This window comes from Arabidopsis thaliana (assembly GCF_000001735.4).
Source record: "Arabidopsis thaliana chromosome 1 sequence".
Classification (NCBI taxonomy): Eukaryota; Viridiplantae; Streptophyta; class Magnoliopsida; order Brassicales; family Brassicaceae; genus Arabidopsis; species Arabidopsis thaliana.
Genome location: NC_003070.9, coordinates 15,206,245 through 15,221,731, shown reverse-complemented (window position 1 = coordinate 15,221,731; position 15,487 = coordinate 15,206,245). Strand labels below are relative to the sequence as shown.

Genomic DNA, 15,487 nt, shown 5'->3' with positions numbered 1-15,487 from the left:
AAGGCCCAGAGTGGATTCAAATTTAAACGTTCAAATAATTAATTCGAAGATTGGAAACGGATGCGTTTAAGATAGAATGATTGAGATTAAATAAGAATTAAATGTATTCTTTGGGTATATATTGTGAGCCAAAGATCATGTAAAGACACACGCATTTCTTGGTGCAAATTAGCTATACACTTTCTTTTACAATACTCATAGTTTTCTCTATAATCATCCATTTATTTTCTAGTATATTTGTCCTCAAGAATAATCCTTCCCACTAAGTAAATAAATACTTGAGTGTGAATTCGACATCCACATTTTGGCGCCGTCTGTGGGGACGGAGGATTCTTGAGTCATCAAATTTTTTCTGTGCATTACATACCAGAAGTGATCCGCAATGTCTGGAGAGGATGCTACCAACGCTTCGATAGCCAAAACCCTCAAGCGTGGAAAAAACCGTTGAAACATTGCAAACAACCCAGGTATCACTCAGCCAAAATGTTAGTACCATTCAGTCTCGTGTCCGTTCTTTAAATGCAGGAAATTCTAGAGTTCGGAGAACTATCTTCGGATCCCCAAATTCCCTTCCGCGAAATGCAACAAGTGACCAAACGACCCCGGATGGTACAAACGCAGAGAATCAACCAGAAGATGGAGAAACACATCCTGAAGACGATAACCAGTTCAGTGACCAGCACGAGCAGGAAAACTTCGACCAACTCGAAACCATGAAAGAAGTAAGCCGGGAGTTAAAAGAAATGAGGACGAGATTCCACCAAGCTACAAGCTCGGAGCCGGATATCAACCGAGTTATCGAGGAAGCTAGGCGAACACCGTTCACTCCGCGAATTGCGAGTTTGAGAATCAGAGATTCTCGAAAACTCAACTTAGAACCATATAATAGTTTGGAAGATCCGAAAGGTTATCTCGCAGCCTTTCTGATAGCCGCTGGGCGAGTTGACCTAAACGAAGCCGATGAAGACGCAGGGTATTGCAAACTTTTCTCCAAAAATCTGTGTGGGCAAGCCCTGATGTGGTTCACTCAATTGGAACCAGGATCGATCAGTAATTTCAACGAAGTATCGGCAGTATTTTTAAAACAATACTCAATTCTATTGGATAAGAGCATTTCGGACACCGACTTCTGGAATCTATCTCAAGGGCGAAATGAGACACTTCGGACTTTCATTACCAAATTCAAAAACGTGCTTTCAAAGCTCCCAAGAATCTCACAACAATCGGCTCTGTCTGCTCTTCGAAAGGGATTATGGCATGATTCGAGGTTTAAGGAAGATCTGATACTTCACAAACCTGATACTATTCAAGACGCACTATTTCGAGCGAATAATTGGATGGAAGTCGAAGATGAAAAAGAAAGTTTCGCAAAAAGAAATAAGCAAGCAAAACCACCGATCACTTTTCCGCCCAAGAAGTTCGAACCTCGGGAGAATCAGGGACCAAGGAAGTTTGGTTCGCAACCATTCAATAACAACGTCGAAAAGCATTTTCAGGGGAAAGGAAGGTCGAACACCTGGGTCCGAGATGAAAGCTCGTACTGCGATATACACCGAGACAGTGGACATCTGACCAAAGACTGCAGTGTCCTTAAGAGGCATCTCGCAGAATTATGGGCCATTGGAGATATCTCAAAATTCAACATGGAGAATTTCATCAAGCAATAATATGAATCAACGGATAATCTAGAGACTCAAAATTCTAAAAGACCAAGGCCGGCGGGCGAAGAGGAACCAAGAACTTCAAAGGGTAAAATCAATGTAATTCTTGGAGGGTCTAAACTCTACCGTAACTCCATCAGTGCAATCAAGAAGCATAGACGCAACGTTCATTTGAAATCAAGCTTAAGTGAAGAGGTAGATTTTCAAGGCACTTCGATATTGTTCGAGGAGATGGAGACGCAACATCTCGAAAGACCTCATGATGATGCGCTCGTAATTACGTTGGATGTTGCTAACTTCGAAGTGTCAAGGATCCTCATTGATATTGGCAGTTTGGTAGACTTAATTTTTCTTATCACTTTGGAAAGGATGGGGATAAGCAAGGCGAACGTGGTAGGACCTCCATCACCCTTAGTGGCTTTTACAAGTGAATAGGCAATGTCTCTCGGAACTATCAAGCTACCAGTTTTGGCTGGAAAGACCTCGAAGATTGTGGATTTTGTCGTGTTCGATAAACCAGCAGCCTATAACATCATTCTTGGAACTCCGTGGATCTATCAAATGAAAGCGGTCCCTTCTACTTATCACCAGTGCCTCAAATTCCCAACTCCGAGTGGAGTGGAAACAATTCGGGGAGATCAAGAAGCTTCGAGAACTTGTTATTTAGCTAGCCACCGATTAAAAATTCAATAACAATTAATGAAACCCGCAAAGAAAGGAGTGATCCCAAGATTTCCTAGCGGGCATAAAGTAGATGATGTCGTGATCGAAGTAATTCTAGAAGCAGATAAACTAGATCAAAAAGTCCGAATCGGAGCTACTTTATCGGGCGAAGTAAAGGAAGCCTTGATTGAGCTGTTAAAAAGGAACAAGAAATTATTTGCCTGGTCGGCAGCAGATATGCCTGGCATAGATCCAAATATAATTTGTCACGAGTTAAAAGTAGACCCGAGTTTCAAACAGGTGAAACAAAAAGAAGAAAACTCGGAGTGGAGAGAGCTAAAGCAGTAAACGACGAAGTGGATAAACTTCTGAAAATTGGATCTATAAGGGAGGTACAATATCCAGAATTGTTAGCAAACACCGTTGTAGTCAAAAAGAAGAATGGAAAGGATAGAGTGTGCATCGACTTTACAGATCTCAACAAAGCTTGTCCGGAAGAGAGTTTCCCACTCCCACACATAGATCGTCTTGTGGAGTCAACCGCCGGGAATGAATTGTTATCCTTCATGGATGCCTTTTCGGGATATAACCAAATCATGATGAATCCGGAAGATTAAGAGAAAACTTCATTTATCACGGATAGGGGTATCTATTGTTACAAAGTTATGCCATTCGGATTGAAGAATGCAGGACCAACTTATCAACGGTTGGTAAACAAGATGTTCAACGAGCATCTAGGAAAAACAATGGAAGTCTACATCGATGATATGCTGGTTAAGTCGTTGAAAAAGGAAGACCACGTAAAGCATCTGGAAGAGTGTTTCGTGATTCTTAACCAATATCAAATGAAGTTAAATCCGGCGAAGTGCACGTTTGGAGTCCCATCCAAGGAATTTCTCGGCTACATTGTCACGAAAAGAGGAATTGAGGCAAACCCAAACCAAATCAACGCTTTTCTCAACATGCCGTCTCCGAAGAATTTCAAGGAAGTACAACGATTAACCAGTCGGATTGCAGCATTGAATCGTTTTATTTCAAGGTCGACCGATAAATCTTTACTCTTTTATCAAATCTTAAAGGGTAACAAAGTATTTCTTTGGGATGAGAAGTGTGAGGAAGCATTCAGACAGCTAAAAGCGTATCTAACTTCGTCACCTGTACTGAACAAACCAGAGGTAGACGAAAAACTCTATCTATACGTCTCAGTTTCTAACCATGCAGTTAGCGGAGTCCTAATCCGAGAAGACCGGGGGGAACAAAAACCAATTTATTACATAAGTAAATCCATGACGAACCCTGAAACCAGATACACAATGATGGAGAAGCTTGCACTTGCAGTAGTAACTTCCGCTCGAAAACTTCGTCCTTATTTTCAATCCCATCCAATCGAAGTATTATCCAATCAGCCACTTCGGACTATTCTCCATAGTCCGAACCAGTCCGGTAGATTAGCAAAATGGGCGGTGGAGTTAAGTGAATATGATATAGGGTACAAGAACCGAGTCGCCATGAAAGCTCAGGTCCTAGCCGATTTTTTAACAGAATTACCGGTACCCGGAGAGAAGGAACAGTCGCAAAACCAGACTTGGAAGCTACATGTTGATGGATCCTCATCAAAGAATGGATCCGGGGTGGGAATCAAGTTAGAATCTCCCACTTCGGAAATCCTTGAATAGTCATTTTGCTTGTTATTCACCGCATCTAATAATGAAGCAGAGTACGAAGCATTAATCGCTGGACTTAGGTTGGCACAGGGAGTTGGGGCCAATGAAGTGGTCGCCTACTGTGATTCGCAACTGGTTGTTAACCAATTCAATGGTGATTATGAAGCAAAAGACTCACGAATGGAGGCATATCTTGAAGTGGTCAAAGACTTGGCTAAAAATTTTAGGAAATTCGAATTCATTCTCATACCACGGGGAGAAAACACTACCACAGATGCGTTCACGGCCCTAACATCAACATCCGATCCCGAAGTTAGAAGAATCATTCCAATAGAGTGTATTTCGGAAAGGAGCATTAAGGAAGAAAAGGGGGCATTCGTAGTCACAAGATTCCGAGCTGCAGCCCGAGATCGTGGCGAACCTACTGTTGAATTACCACCTGTCAAAAAGCGAAAGTGAAAAGAAACAACTGTACCTAAGTCTGCTGTGCAGGAAGATATTGGGATCGAACTAATTGAAGAAATCACTCCTAGCCCTACAATTGAAGCTGAAACTGAACTGTGGGTTGACGAGGATGTACTAGCACCAAATGAACATCCCGAACCAGAACCTCGAGTGTTTCACGAAATTAACCAAATTCCGGCTAAAGATTGGGGGGCTGATTGGAGGGGGCCAATAAAGCATTACATCGTTACAGGCGAGCTCCCAAAGAACAAATGGCAAGCTAGGAAAATGAGAATCGTTAGCGCGAAATTTTGTCTATCAAAGAATTCTTTGTATAGACGAGGTGTAAGCGATCCCTACTTTGCATTTTTGGGCCCGAAGTCGAGATTGTTTTGAGCGAAGTACATGAAGGCTTGTGTGGAAGTCATTCCTCGGGAAGGGCTATGGCTTTCAAGATCAAGAGAATGGGTTACTACTGGCCTACTATGATCACGGACTGCTTTAAGTATGCTCAACGATGCAAACGTTGCCAACTCCATGCACCACTCATTCACTAACCTTCGGAGTTATTCTCTTCGATCTCCGCCCCGTACCCTTTCATGAGATGGTCAATGGATATCATTGGACCATTGCATAGGTCAACCCGAGGTGTACAATATCTACTGGTTCTAACTGATTATTTTTCGAAGTGGATTGAAGCTGAAGCGTATGTGAATATTAAAGATTCGGCAGTAAAGACTTTCATTTGGAAGAACATCATTTGCAGGCATGGCGTTCCATACGAAATAGTTACTGACAATGGACTGCAATTTATTTTGCACGAGTTTGAAGCATTTTGCTCGGACTGGGGGATTAAGGTTAGTTATTCTACTCTGCGGTATCCACAGGGGAACAGATAGGCCGAAGCTGCAAACAAGATAATTCTAAGCAATCTTAAGAAACGCTTAAGTAATTTAAAGGGGGGATGGTATGATGAACTTCAGCCAGTCTTATGGGCATATCGCACAACTCCTAGGCGCTCGACCGGCGAAACCCCGTTTTCATTGGTTTACGGGATGGAGGCAGTTGTACCAGCCGAGCTCAATGTACCAGGACTTCGTCGAACGGAAGCCCCTTTGAATGAAAAAGAGAATTCTGCAATGCTCGTCGATTCGCTAGATACCATCAACGAGAGGCGAGATCAAGCCTTAATCCGAATTCAGAATTATCAACACGCAGCAGCTCGGTATTACAATTCGAAAGTCAAAAGCAGACCTTTCTTTGTGGGAGATTATGTTTTGAAACGTGTGTTTGATAACAAGAAAGAGGAAGGAGCAGGCAAACTTGGCATTAATAAAGAAAGAAGTAAACATGTTACAAAAGTGAACAAAGTTATTTTCCCAAAAGAAATACAAGTCACACACGACTATAAACCATGTTCCACAATAGTACTGTCTCAACAATATAGCATTATTCACAATCAAAGCATCATCATTTGTGTAATATAGAACAACATAACACGAGTTTAGAACTGAACTAAACTAATGACCAAGAACTAATGTAATCACAACACAACACTCAACTATGTTTGACCGATTCACAAAAGAGCATCAAACAACAATAAAACAGGCATTATTACATAAACTAATGAGTCTAGAACTAAACTTGACTAAATGCCTAACCCGAAAACACTAGCAACACAAGAGCCAACAATGTTTCACAACACAACAGCCAACAAGGTTCACATTTTCGGTTTGATTCCAAAGCCAACAAAGAAAGAAGTAAACATGTTACAAAAGTGAACAAAGTTATGTTCCCAAAAGAAATACAAGTCACACACGACTATAAACTATGTTCCACAATAGTACTGTCTCAACAATATAGCATCATTCACAATCAAAGCATCATCATTTGTGTAATATAGAACAACATAACACGAGTTTAGAACTGAACTAAACTAATGACCAGGAACTAATGTAATCACAACACAACACTCATCTATGTTTGACCGATTCACAACAGAGCATCTAACAACAATAAAACAGGCATTACTACATAAACTAATGAGTCTAGAACTAAACTTGACTAAATGGCTAACCCGAAAACACTAGCAACACAAGAGCCAACAATGTTTCACAACACAACAGCCAACAAGGTTCACATTTTCGGTTTGATTCACAATAGAGCATACAGAACAAGAAAACAGGGAATTTAAAGTGAACTTACCATTCGGTTTTTGGCCGAGGAATGGGAGACAACACACAACACCACGCTTCTCTGCCAGGCACAGAGAGAATGTCATTCAGAGCAACCACGGAGTCTTCTTGGAGCTCCGGCAACACTGCAGGAATGCCCTCTTGGAAGTTGTTGCCTTGAGACGAGGGATGACTGTGAGATGCAGTTTTTGGATCCGGAGAAAGAGGAGGGTCTTGCTGAGCAGTCTCTTGTGGTGGCAACGGATCTACACGCTGTGGTTGATTGGTGGAGTGTTGGAAGAGTTGCTGCGGTGGTGGGTAGTTACGGTAGTGGGGGGCAGAGGATGAGGCGCCGACGCCGGCTCCTTGAGGCGGAATCGATGCAGAAACTTGAACCGCCGTCGCCGCCGGGGTGAAATCGTACTGCTGCGGTAGCGAAGAGGGTCTTCCAGCAGGCGTTGAACCTCCGGCTCTTTGAGTCACGTTTGGTGTGGTCTTCCTCTTTCGAGATCCTCCACGACCGGCGTTAGGCATCCTCTTGGAGATGAGAGAATCGATTTAGAGAGAATCGAAGATTAGAGAACCGAAGAAGAGAGAATCGAAGAAGAGAGAATCGAAGATCGATTTAGGGTTAAGAAGAAGAAGAAGAAGAAGAAGAAGAAGAAGAAGAAGAAGAAGAAGAAGAAGAAGAAGAAGAAGAAGAAGAAGAAGAAGAAGAAGAAGAAGAAGAAGAAGAAGAAGAGAATCGATTTAGGGTTAAGAAGAAGAAGAAGAAGAAGAAGAAGAAGATCGAAGAAGATCGAGGAAGAAGAAGAAGAGAGAAGAAGAGAAGAATCGAAGAAGTGGCTAAGTGTTTGGAACGAAGGAGAAATGAATCGAATTAGGGTTTTCAACACTGGAGTAGTCGTATATCAGTCGCATAATAGTCACTAAATCAATTGGGTTTGGGCTTCGACGATTAAAAGCCCAATAACTTACACCGTTGTCTCCCCATAGTCGCCGAACCGTCACCACATAAATTGGGTTATGGGCTTAGTAATTTCGAAGCCCAACAACATACACAAGTGTCGCTGTGTAGTCGTATAATTGTCACCACTTAAGTTGGGTTTGGGCTTTGTGATTTCGAAGCCCAACAGCTTACAAGATAGTCGCTGTGTAGTCGTATATTTGTCACCACCTGAGTTGGGTTTGGGCTTTGTTATTCGAAGCTCAACATCTTACATGGTAGTCGCATAATAGTCGTAATTTCGTCACCTTATGTCTTTTAAAATTATTTAATAATTTTTTAATAATTATTCAAATACTTATTCAAATACTTATTCAAATACATCGTATATTACAAAATTTATTCAAATAATTAATTATACATATGTTTCACACAATTATTATTCATCTTCGTCTTCTATTTCATCTTCATCCGAGGACGATAAATTACGTCGGAATTCATCTTCTGGTTCAGCATCTCCAATATCGTAATCGAGGATGATTGGGGTTACGTCTGCTACCGGATAGTCTATTACAAGATCTTCAATTGTAGTCTGCAAAACAGCTTCATCATCCTCGGTTTGCAACAGTGTCGGATCAGTATTTTCATATTGTCCAGAAATGTTTCCCCTTGGATTGACCTTTAAAACACTGAGCCAAATGTTCATTGGTTTCTTTGTATATGGATATGGAATATAACAAACTTGATCTGCTTGAGATGCTGTTCAAACATGTTATACATATATCAACAAAAACATATACAACATTATTTATTAATGAATTAGAAATTTTAAGTATACTTAATTACGTACCAAGAATAAATGGCTCGTATTTATTGTATTTCCTCGTAGATAGAACATCTACAACGCCACCATGGTTTCGGCGAGTTCCTCTCCCGATCTTTGGGTCATACCACTTACACTTAAAAAGTGTGATCCTCAAATTGACGATGCCCTCATACTCGAGTTCTATGACATCAGTTAAGGTACCGTAGAAATCTGCTTCATCAGATGAATCAGCGTAATTTTCACCTTTAACACATACCCCATAATTACATGTCTTTCGTCCAGCACCGTGGGTTTGCGTATGAAACAAATATCCTCTTGTGAAATACATTGGCCAAGTTTTAACCTTGTTCAAAGGTCCTTGCACAATCTCTTGAACCCAAGTAGGAAATGGAGAATTAGTGTTCCAATATGTTACCTACATAATATAGATAAACAATATCAATATGATCTTAAATTAAATCACTAGCTACAAGAAAACAGACAAATAGTTACATTCATGAACCAAAATTACTGTAGACTTACATATTCTTTAACCGATAGATGATATTCTTCAGCTCTTCTGACGTAGAGTTATTTTTCGGACAAGGATGGATATTTCGCAGAAAGATAATCCTCGAACATACTGTCTCAACAAACGAAGACAAATAAATCAAAGTGATCTTATCTATGAATAAATCAAAGTGATTAAAAATACCTCTCAAATGGTTTAAAATAGTCACAATTTCTTAAAACATATGCATGTGCATTTTGGTAATCTTTCTCTGAAAGCCATTCTACATGCATTGCACCACTTGGACGGCCGACCTGCATAAATATATTAGGTACTCCAGGGACATGATATACAGGAACTTCACCTTCATCGAATCTTGTTAACCTGCCACATATAATTGAATTAAGATCGAAGTAGTATAGCAACATGTTAGATAAATAAAGGTATTTACCTTGATTTTGTTTGTATATGATCGGCAAAGTAGTGCTCTGAAAAATAAGCAATCTCGTCATTGATATATGACTCAACAATTAAGCTTGCAGCATATCTTTTGTTCTTTGCTTTTCCTTTCAACTTTTTGAAAAACCTCTCAAATGGATACATCCACCTATATTGGACAGGGCCACCCAATTCAGCTTCGTATGGGAGATGGATAGGTAGATGTTCCATAACATCAAAAAATGATGGTGGAAAGATCTTTTCCAAGTTACAGATGATTAAAACTATGTTCTATTTGAGAATTTGAACCCGACTTGTCTGTAAAGTTCTCGAACATAGGTCCCGGAAAAATGCTCCAATTCCTAAAATATATGTGGAAGTTGAATAATTACATAAAAAAATTTCTCCATAAAAAATAGTTAGAATTGTACCTGATAATGCAAGGTGGACATTCCGGTCAAGAAGTTCAGCAAAGATAAATGGAAGTAGTCGCTCCATAAAAAACATGACAATCATGACTCTTCATGCCTGAAAACTTACCATTCTCCAAATCTACACAACTAGCCAAATCTGAAGAATAACCATCTGGAAATCTAACATCATGTTTCACACATTGAAATAAACTCTGTTTGGCTTCTTCTGTCAATGTATACGGTGGAAAAGGAGCTTTACCCGTACTATCAATATGTAAGCCTGGCCGAGAACAATATTTCTCAATATCCAATCTTGACATGATATTGTCTTTTGATTTACCCTTAACACCCAAGAGAGTGTTCATGATGTTGTCAAGAAAATTCTTCTCTGTATGCATAACATCAATATTATGTCGAAGATTGAGGTCCTTCCAGTAAGACAACTCCCACAATATGCTTTCTTTGTGCCAATTATGTTCCTTCCCATAGCCTCGCATCTTCTTTTCATGACCGTTCTCACCAACATCCTTCGTTTTGGGTGGATTTACACTAGCCAACCGCTCGTAATAAATTTGCTCCCCTATCAAAGATTCGGGTGGATACTCGCTAGAAGCGTCTCTTCCTTTGAGAAAGTCTTTTTTGTTCCTACGAGATGGATGACCATGAGGAAGAAATCTACGGTGACAATCAAACCAACATGTCTTCCGTCCATTGGGTAGATAAAAAGACTTTGTACTTTCCATGCAAACTGGACAAGACAATTTACCATGAGTAGTCCATCCTGATAACATGCTATACGCGGGAAAGTCGCTAATCGTCCAGAGTAGTACTGCTTTTAGATTAAAATTCTGACTCAATGAAACATCGTACGCATCGACTCCAGTACACCACAACTCTTTTAGCTCCTCAATCAGAGGTTGGAGGAAGACATCAAGAATAGCTCGAGGATGATTTGGTCCAGAATTCAGAATGGTAAGAAATAAGTACTTTGTATTCATGCACATACCAAGGGGTAAATTATATGGAGTTAGGATCACAGGCCACAACGAATGATTACGAGACATGCCAAATGGATTGAATCCATCAGTACACAACCCGAGATAAACGTTACGGGGTTCTTCAGCAAACCGGGGATGTAACTCTTGGAAATATCTCCACTCTGCCGCATCTGAAGGATGATTCATTTCTCCCTCCTTTGATTGGTGCTCAGCATGCCATCGCATAGTCGCAGCTGTCTTATGGCTCTGATACATGCTCTTCAACCAGTCTGTAATAGGTAGATACCACATACGACTATATGGTACTTTGGTTCTTCGACAGTCGTCCTTAGGCTTCCATCTTTGTGCGCCACAAAATCGACATTGATCTTCTTTTTCGTCTTCTTTCCAAAATAACATACAATTGTTTTTGCAAACATCAATCGTATGATATGGAAGTCCTAAATTGCGCATCAAGTTCTCGGTCTGGTAATGTGAAGTGGCAGACTGGTTTCCTTCTGGTAAAAAATCTGTAAACATCTCGCAAACGGAGTCCACCAACTTTTCACTCATATTATACTCCGCTTTGTTGTGCATGAGTCGAGATGCTAATGATAACTGCGACTGCCCTTCACGACAACCATCGTACAATGGATTATTTGCACCTTCTAACAAGTCGTAGAACTTATTTGAATGGTTAGGGACCAGCTCTTCCACATTCTGATAACTACCATCATGATGATAGTTATCATCATGACCCACGTTATCATCATACCCCACGTTAAAATTAAATGCATCGTTCACCATATCCACATATGGATCTTCTACAACATTACCCACTTCTTCATGATTCTCACTAAAATACGTCCTATCCGTGTAACTAGTTCCGATATCCATATTCAATTCTTCTCCATGCTTATACCAAACATAATAATAAGGCATAAATCCTTGACTAAACAAATGACTACTAACTCTTCTACCCGAGATGATGTGTTTTTCATTCTTGCATACACTACAAGGACAATGAAATTTACCTCGACAACTCTGTACTATACGCTGACTATTAGCGAATGTCATGAATTCCTCAACTCATGCGACGTATTCGGCTGACAAATTCCCCGTCACTTCATCGAATCTCTTGTACATCCAATCTCGATAGAAACCGCCACTACCGCCATAATTGTAGTTTCCCGCCATTATAGAATAAACTAAATTTCTATTGTTTTTGTTTTTTTTTCTTTTGATTGTTGTTTTGATTTGTTTGTGAAAGAAGTCGTGAATTTTGATTATATAGACGAATTTTTATGACTAATTTACGACTACAACAAACAAATTAGGTGTACCTACTTGGCAATGCGGAAAACGTTTTCCAACAACTTAATGCGACTATTCTGCGACTCAGTTGCGACAATTTTACGATTACAGATATGTGTCGTATTTTAGTCGTCGATTGGGCGACTAACTTCCGCAGTCGGAAACTGTAGTCGTCCATTTACGACTATGTAACGACAAACGTCTCCCTTCAATAATATAATCGTTAAATATTTGTTACTATACGATTATTTGCCGACTAACATATTTAGTCGTAAAATAACGACTATTTGACTACTAATGTTCATGTTGTCGTATATGTGTCGTAAAACGGTCGTGACGTAGTCGCCAAAAACGACGACTACATCTGTTGTCACTTTCTGTAGTCGTTGTTTGTCAGTTTTCTTGTAGTGGGTTTTGGGTTTAGAGTTAGGGTTTAGGGTTTAAGGTTTAGCGTTAGGATTTAAGGTTTAGGGTTTAGGGATTAGATTTTCGGGTTTGGGATTTAGGGTGTAGGGTTTATGTTTAGTGTTTAGGAGCAAATATACTTAATACTTTAAGAAGCAAGAAGAATCTTGGTTAGCATTTCATAGTGAAATATGACTACATGTCATGTGTATGATTGAATAGAAAACTAGAACCTCAACCAGATCTCGAAAAGTAAAGTAGTTCTTCCTTGTTAAACGATTCAAAACACCAAAAACTCATAAGAATTTCGGCTTCACCATCAAAGCTTTGGGAATAAAGAAGAAGTTTTGCTAGCGGATTTGTAGTCAAATATGACTAGATGCTTTGTGTATCATTGAGCATAAGAACTAAAACCGCAACCGGATTCCAGAAGCCTAAAGTAGGATTTAGGTTTTAAAGTTTGGGATATATGGTTTAGGGTTTAGGTTTAAGGGTTTAGAGTTAAGAGTTTATGGTTTAGGGTTTAGAGTTTCGGGTTTAGGATTGACGGTTCAGGGGTTAGGGTTTAGGGGTTGGATTTTAGGTTTTGGGATTTAGGGTGTAGAGTTTCGGTTTAGTGTTTAGGATCAAATATAGTATGATACTTAGAGAAGCAAGAAGAATCTTGGTTAGCGTTTCGGAGTGAAATATGACTAGATGTCATGTGTATGATTGAATATATAAAACTACAACCTCAACGAGATCCCGATAAGTAACGTAGTGCTTCGTTGTTATACGATTCAAGACCAAAAACTCATAAGATCTTTGACTTTACCATCAAAGCTTTGAGAATCAAGAAGTGGCTTGGTTAGCGGATTTATAGCCAAATATGACTAGATGCTTTGTGTATTGTTGAGCATAAGAACTAGAACCGCAACCGGCTTCCAGAAGCTAAAGTAGGATTTTGGTTATAAAGTTTGGGGACTATGGTTTTGGGTTTAGGTTTAAGGGTTTAGGGTTAAGAGTTTAGGGTTTAAGGTTAAGGGTTTAGGGTTTTAGGTTTAGGTTTTAGGGTTTTGGATTTTTAGTTTAGGGTGTAGGATTTATGTTTAGGGTTTAAGGTTTTAGGTTTAGTGTTGAGGAGCAAATATACTTTAAAAAGTAAGCACAATCTTTGTAAGCGTTTAGGAATCAAAAATCTCAAGATGATAGGTGGATGATTGAGTTTTAGGGCTAAAACCATTACGAGGGCTATGAACCTAAATTTATCTTTCCCTGTTAGAAGATCCAAAACCAAAAATCATACGGACTTAGGCTACACCATCAAAGCTTTGAAGAGCAAGAAGAGTCTGGGTTAGCATTTCGGAGTGAAATATGAGTAGATGTCATGTGTATGATTGAATATAAAACTAGAACCTCAACGAGATCCCGAAGAGTAAAGTAGTGCTTCCTGGTTATACGATTCAAAACCAAAAACTGTTAAGAACTTCGGGTTCACCATCAAAGCTTTGAGAATCATGAAGAAGCTTGGTTTGTGTTTTTGTAGTCCAAATTCACTTGATGTTTTGTTTATCATTCGGTATAAAAACTAGAAACGCAATAAGAGCTTGGAAGTTAAAGTAGGATTCAGGGTTTAAGGTTTAAGGTTAAGGTTTTGCGTTTAGGGTTTAGGTTTTAAGGTTTAGGGTGTACGGTTTAGGGTTTAGAGTTAGGGTTTAGGGTTTAGGGTTTAGGAATTAGATTTTAGGGTTTGGGATTTAGGGTGTAGGGTGTATGTTTAGTGTTTAGGAGCAAATATATTTAATACTTTAAGAAGCAAAAAGAATCTAGGTTAGCGTTTCAGAGTTAAATATGACTAGATGTTACGTGTATGATTGAATATAAAAGTAGAACCTCAACCAAATCCCGAAAGTAAAGTAGTGCTTCCTTGTTAAACTATTCAAAACCAAAAACTCATAAGAATTCGGCTTCACTATCAAAGCTTTGAGAATCAAGAATAAGCTTGGTTAGCGGATTTGTAGTCAAATATGACTAGATGCTTTGTGAATCATTGAGGATAAGAACTAGAACCACAACCGGATTCCGGAAGACTAAAGTAGGACTTAGGTTTTAAAGTTTGGGATCTATGGTTTAGGGTTTAGGGTTTAGGTTTAAGAGTTTAGGGTTTAGGTTTAAGGGTTTAGGTTTAAGGTTTTAGGGTTAAGAGTTTATGGTTTAGGGTTTAGGGTTTAGGGTTTAGGGTTTAGGGTTTAGGGTTTAGGGTTTTCGGGTTTAGGGGTAAGATTTTAGGTTTTGGGATTTATGGTGTAAAGTTTAGGTTTAGTGTTTAGGAGCAAATATACTATAAGATTTTAAGAAGCAAGAAGAATCTTGGTTAGCGTTTCAGAGTAAAATATGACTACATGTCATGTGTATGATTGAACAGAAAACTAGAACCTCCGAAAAGTAAAGTAGTGCTTCCTTGTTATACGATTCAAGACCAAAAACTCATAAGATCTTTGACTTCACCATCAAAGCTTTGAGAATCAAGAAGTGGCTTGGTTAGCGGATTTATAGCCAAATATGACTAGATTCTTTGTGTATTGTTGAGCATAAGAACTAGAACCGCAACCGGCTTCCAGAAGCTAAAGTAGGATTTTGGTTTTAAAGTTTGGGGACTATGGTTTTGGGTTTAGGGTTAAGGGTTTAGGGGTAAGAGTTTAGGGTTTAGGGTTTTAGGTTTTGGGTTTAGGTTTTAGGGTTTTGGATTTTTAGTTTAGGGTGTAGGATTTATGTTTAGGGTTTAAGTTTTTAGGTTTAGTGTTGAGGAGCAAATTTACTTTTATATGTAAGTACAATCTTTGTAAGCGTTTTGGAATCAAATATCTCAAGATGATAGGTGGATGATTGAGTTTTAGGGCTAAAACCACAACCAGGGCTATGAACCTAAATTTATCTTTCCCTGTTTGAAGATCCCGAACCAAAAATCATACGGACTTAGGTTACACCATCAAATCATTGAAGAGCAAGAAGAATCTGGGTTAGCGTTTCGGAGTGAAATATGAGTAGATGTCATGTGTATGATTGAATATAAAACTAGAACCTCAACGAGAT

General features: G+C 39.3%; 3 pseudogenes across 3 annotated transcripts; 1 reads left to right on the top strand and 2 right to left on the bottom strand.

Moving 5' to 3' along the window:
- Window positions 1–467: 467 nt before the first annotated feature.
- Window positions 468–5,766, top strand: AT1G40127 (annotated as a pseudogene; the record flags this gene model as incomplete). The annotated part of the gene is made up of 1 exon: window positions 468–5,766.
- Window positions 5,767–6,366: 600 nt separating this feature from the next.
- Window positions 6,367–7,452, bottom strand: AT1G40125 (annotated as a pseudogene; the record flags this gene model as incomplete). The annotated part of the gene is made up of 1 exon: window positions 6,367–7,452.
- Window positions 7,453–8,002: 550 nt separating this feature from the next.
- On the bottom strand, window positions 8,003–11,773 carry AT1G40123 (annotated as a pseudogene; the record flags this gene model as incomplete). The annotated part of the gene is made up of 1 exon: window positions 8,003–11,773.
- Between the last annotated feature and the right edge of the window lie 3,714 nt (window positions 11,774–15,487).